Here is a 5,567-nt window from a genome sequence, read left to right as displayed (position 1 = left end):
AGAAACCAGTGTTCTGGCTAATTGCATGAGCAGTGAAATTTCAGTTCACCCAGGCAGCTGTCAAAGAATGGTGACTTCCTGATCAGGCCAGGTGGTCCCACCTGGACTGTGCAATCTTCTCACCTGCTTCTCCCAATAGGAAATAGGGGTAGGCATTCTTGCTGCTTCCTCAAGGTCAAAGTCAAGTACCATCCCTTCCCCACCCCTGCCCCAGCAACTGCCTAAAGAAAGGAGAGAGCAGAGGCAGGGCACAGTGTAGGTGGTGAGGTTGCCAGTCCTCAGGAGGAGGGAGTGAGCCAGCAATCCAGCCATTCCCTTCCTGGACCACTCTCGGTGGTTCTGAGTCCACCACCCACAGCCCATTCTTCCTGCTTCCAGCAGAAGACAGACATGTAAGCAACACAGACATGCCACTGACCAATTCCAACTTAATTGTGGAAAAGGAGAAAAGACCAGCATTTAAGTTGCTTCCTGTCATCTAAGTAAAGCAGTGTTTTGGCTGATGGAGCACGTGCCTAGGCAGGTGTTATGATGGCTACATAGATTTAAATCTCTCTCTAATTATATGCCTTTTGTTTTTAAATTAAGAACAAAACGTTTTATATCTTAAAGAAGGCTACATAGCTTTCATCTACAAAATGGCTTTACTTTCCACACCTGGCCCTTTGCTGGCTTTGGGTTGTTCCTTAACTGGTGAAGCTGACTGACAGATACAGCCCACTCCAAAGGAACAGCCCTCTCTCAAAGAATGGGTGATTTGTTGTAAATGTTTAGACACTCTGCTCAAACATCAGTCAGAAGAAACAAAATTATGATTTTGTGCCTTTGAAAGCATTTTTTTTTTTTTTTTTGTAGTTTCTGCTAAAAAGAAAAATGCCCCCAAAGTGCATTGAAACCAATGCAACCAATCTTGAAATCCTTGACTAACAGAGACTACATTACAGAAGAATGTATTACTGGGCGGGACTACTCAAAATAATACAGGTAATGTGTGGCTGCTTTTCTTTTCTTTTTATTTATCCATCAATAATAGTGAAAACTTTTCTGTGTGTGTTGAATTCTTGTTCTCAGAAATATCATTTAGTAGTAGAGAATCCATAGAGATAAATGGGAGTTGTTGCACCATGTGTGTTTTTTGAAAGCACAAAAAAAGACGCTGTCCTGCTGTTTCAGAGAGGCAATAGGAAAATCAGTGAGCTAGGGCGGATTTGCTGAGATTGGTGATGAACTGAACCACACGCCATCAGGGCTGTTGTGAAGCGATGGGGCATCATTGGGAAATGAGGTCCAGGATTGTTCCTTAGCCCTATAGCTACCTTTGCACTCTGGTGACCTTCTTATTAGGCTGTCATCATGTTAACTGCTTAATGACAGATGGCCCTTGAGTGACATATACCTCTGCTGTGGGTCATATTGCTGAGCGGTGCCCACCCCTCATAACCAGTTTGGTCCCATCTTCCAAGACAGTTGTGTGTAAACACAACTCTGATGATGCCAGTGCAGAGTATGTTCCAGGAAGCGTTCCCTTTAATCCCTGGCCCCAGCCAGCCCTTTACCACTGACATGGATTAAAGGAGCTCATTTGAGGATCACCATAGGATCCAACTGGAAAAAAACACATTAGTAATGATTTTGACAGAAGCAGAGTTTGAGTACCTGATAATTACTATTTCACCAAACCAACTGGGACATAGGGCTGCAGTGAGAAAGAAATGATCTTCCACGTATAATGGTTTTCACACTGCATAATACTATTAAATAACTATGATTAGCTACTAAAGTATGTACTACCCATTTTCCAGAGCCCTTTCTCTGCCAGTAAATTTAAGACCAAGAATGATCAATGAATGAGTCATCAGCATGATCACTGTTGACATAGGATATGCAGATTGAAATTATTCAGAAGATTGAAATGTATAAGGAATTATTACAGATGGTGATATTACACAGATATTAAAGCTCTTCTTGCAAGAGGCCCAAAGTTCATTTCTTTGTGCCTAAATTTTATGGGTTAGAAAAAAGAAGTTACTATTCATGGGATGCCTTGGGAAAATAGAACAAGGAGGTATTGGGCAATCTTCCAGGTTCTGTGCTAGGTGTTGTGGGTATAAGGATAAATAAAATATAGCCCCTGTTCTGGACAAGCTTACAGATTTAGAAGTGAGGACAGACAAGTACACACACACACACACACAAATCACAGCACAGTGTGATAAACACAGTAATCAAAGTGTACACCTGGTACATAATAGCACAGGGGAGTGTAGCTTTTAGGAGAGAATTGAGGTGGGGGAAGAAAATCAGTCTGCCCAACAATCTGCAGCTTCCTAAATTAGGACTTTCATTCTCCCCTTCTTGGAAGCCATCTTCTTTCTTCTCTCATATGGAGAAATATTCAGATCATAGAGGCATAGGAAAGATAGTAACAGAAGAAGAGAGAAATGAGGGACAGCTAACTGTCTTGGAGAAAACAAGCTCATTTTAAGCTTTTCAAGGCTTTAGATACATAATTACGTTAGCATTCTTGTCTCTTTAAGAAATGCTTATATTAAATTGAGGTCTGAGAGGAAGGCAGATTCCTAACTGGGCTCCTGCCCTTAATATAATTTTAAAACAGCTCCAACTCCAATCATATGTTGTTTAGCCCAGAAACATGCTGCCTTTTTCTTGGTTGTTTTCCTTTGTTCATGGATTAGTTCACAGATACAATGTTAAGAAATACATGGCTGAAAAGATTTGATAACACTGCATGGCTCATATCCATCTCAATCTCTCTTTTTATTAAAGAAAAATTCACATGACATAAAATTCATAATCTTAACCATTTCGAAGTGTACAATTCAGTGGCTTTTAGTACATTCACAGCATTGTGCAACCACCACCACTATCTAATTCCAGAAATTTTCATAAACCCCCCAAAAAACCCCATACCCATGAAGCACTCATTTCCCATTCCCTCTCCCTCTCAACCCCTACCAACCTCTAAGCTGCTCTGTCTCTATGGATTTGGCTGTTCTGGATGTTTCATATAAATGGAATCGTGCAATATGTGACTTTTGTGTCTGGCTTCTTTCACTCTGCATAATGTTTTCAGGGTTTGTCTATGTTGTAGTGCGTTTTGCAACTTCATTCCTTTTTATGGATGGATCATAAAAAGATATACCACATTTTGTTTATCCATTCATCAGTAGATGGATATTTGGATTGTTGATCTCTTTGGCTACTATGAATAGTCCTGTTATGAACATTCATGGACAATGTTTTGTTCAAATACCTATTTAGGTTTTGGGGAGTAAATACCTAGGAGTGGAATTGCTGGGTCATATGGCGATTCTGTTTAACTTTCTGAGGAATCATCAAATATTCTAAAGTTGCTGCATCATTTTTTATGCCCACCAGCAACATATAAGGGTTCTAATTTCTCCATATGCTCAACATTCGTTATTTTTCTTTTCCTTAAAAAAATGATTATAGCCACCCTAGTGGATGTAAAGTAGCATCTTATTGTCAGTCTCTTTTCATGGATTAAAAATTCATCATAGAAACCACTTCACAAAGAAGCAAAAGGCATGCTCACATCAGGTCTTTTCTTCTTTTGTATATGAGGCTACCAGTAAATTGAGAGGAGATTTCCCTAAGATGAGCTGCAAAATAAACATATGAGATCCTGAACAACAGAGCTGTGCTTTACTGGCTCCCATCACCCACTCCCCCTGGAGCAACCATGATCAAAGCCAAGGCATCTAGATGATGACTGTTGAAATGTCACCCCCCTGAGGAAGAGCCAGGTGTCTTTAGTCAGTGACTGACAAAGAGGCATTTAAATCATTATGAGGTTTGGCTTGTTAAAAGCTCTGCTGGGGAAAAAGAAGCCGGTTTTTAAAAAACCTGATGAACATTCTTTTTTTTTTTTTTTTCTCCATATGCACTGTACTTTTTAAGGAAAATGAAATACAACTAACCACGAATTCCACATCCTACTTAAAGTAATTTGTTGAGATAAAGCAATGGGTTAAGCAGCTTGGGTCTTAGGAAATTTCACATTTCTTCCCAGCACATTTCTCATTAATAATTCAGTGTCCATTGCACACATTCCTATGACAGTCTGTCATCTTTTCTTTTATCTCTGATTGCTATAATCAACACACTACAGAAGTTATTCTTTTGCTTTGAGGAGCACTTAGTTCAGAGAACTAAAGCACATACATGCAAATGATACCCAGATAAAGCAAGGGGAAAATAGAAATTTTACTTTTTTTTTTTCTTCCAATTTCTGCATCCATTTCTGCATTCTGGACTGTCTGCTACAAATATCCTCGATGAGGAATTTAGTTTCTGTTTAGGTTTGCCTCTTCTTAGTGTAAACTGTACTGATGAGAGGGAAGCTGAGACTCACAGCACAGTGGGTGCCGCCTGGCTGAGAGGAAGAACTAACGAAAACTGACACAAAGCTTAGGCTTGAAAGAGGCCCCGCAGCAATAGGCTGCTGAAGGTCAGTCTTCCTGGGAAACTGCACGGTTCAGACAAAGACTTGAAGGGATCTTGAAAAGAATTAGGGAGCTGGATGGAGTGATTCTTCTTTGGACTGGAAGGATTGGAAAGCCAAAGGGAGCCCAGACTAGGGATGGTGGAAAGTCCTAGAGATCCTTAAAAACCATGATAACTGAACTTTTTTTTTTTTTTTTTTAAAACAACACAGTAACTGTTCAGTTCCTAAATGAAGTCAGTGAGCTTTAGGCATGCCTACATTGATTTTTGTGTCTTAAAAGTTTAGGCACGTGGCACACATCCAGGGGCCTCAGAAAAGGCTGCAATCTTAAGTATTTCACGGAGAGACTCGAAGGTCGTCCTGATGTCCCTGGAGTTGGTGACAGGTCTGATCACCTGCCGGTCCCGACTGGCATCCCTGCTCTCCCAGGCCTACACACTCTCCTCACCCGGGGCCCACAAATTCTCCCGGGTACAAAGTACATCAGGGATGCGGGCGGAGCCTTTCCAAGCGGCGCAAACGTGTCTATACCCAGCGAACACCTAGATGGATTTCCAGTACCGCGCCTGGCACGTCTGGGAGGGGAGGGGGCGGGGAGAGGGAGGCGGGGGGAGCCTCGGGCTCCTTCTGTGCCCCCAGGCGCGCGCCCTCCTTTCTAAAGTCGATTTTCCTCTGGGAGACGCAGGGGGCTCTGGGCACTACAAGCTGTATTAAGAGATTCGCAATGATTTTCTCAGGCCTCCGAACACTCCCTCTCTCGAAGAGCTGCCTGCGGGGTTGTAACGCAGGAGTCCCTAACGCACAGTTGCTGTCCTTCCTTCTAATGTTCGCGGAGTAGGGTCAGGTTCCGCGACTCTTCAGAGTAAATCTGAGTGGGCGCCTGTGCTGGGGTCCCGCCCAAGGAAAGGAGTGGGACCGCACGAAGAACGTCAGCGCGCTACCAGACCTCACAGGCACTTTGCACGGGCCATCTACGCGTCGGTCTGGAGGTAGCGTGCCCTGGGTAAGGACTTCCGCAGCGGTTCTCAGAGGCAGGGCAGGCGGGGGCGGGAGGGGGGAGGTTGGGGCCCCGGACGAC

The sequence above is a fragment of the Lipotes vexillifer genome, unplaced genomic scaffold (genome assembly GCF_000442215.2).
Source record: "Lipotes vexillifer unplaced genomic scaffold, Lipotes_vexillifer_v1.1 scaffold7, whole genome shotgun sequence".
Lineage (NCBI taxonomy): Eukaryota > Metazoa > Chordata > Mammalia > Artiodactyla > Lipotidae > Lipotes > Lipotes vexillifer.
The sequence above is the reverse complement of the archived record's forward strand: the minus strand, read 5'-3'. Positions refer to the sequence as shown.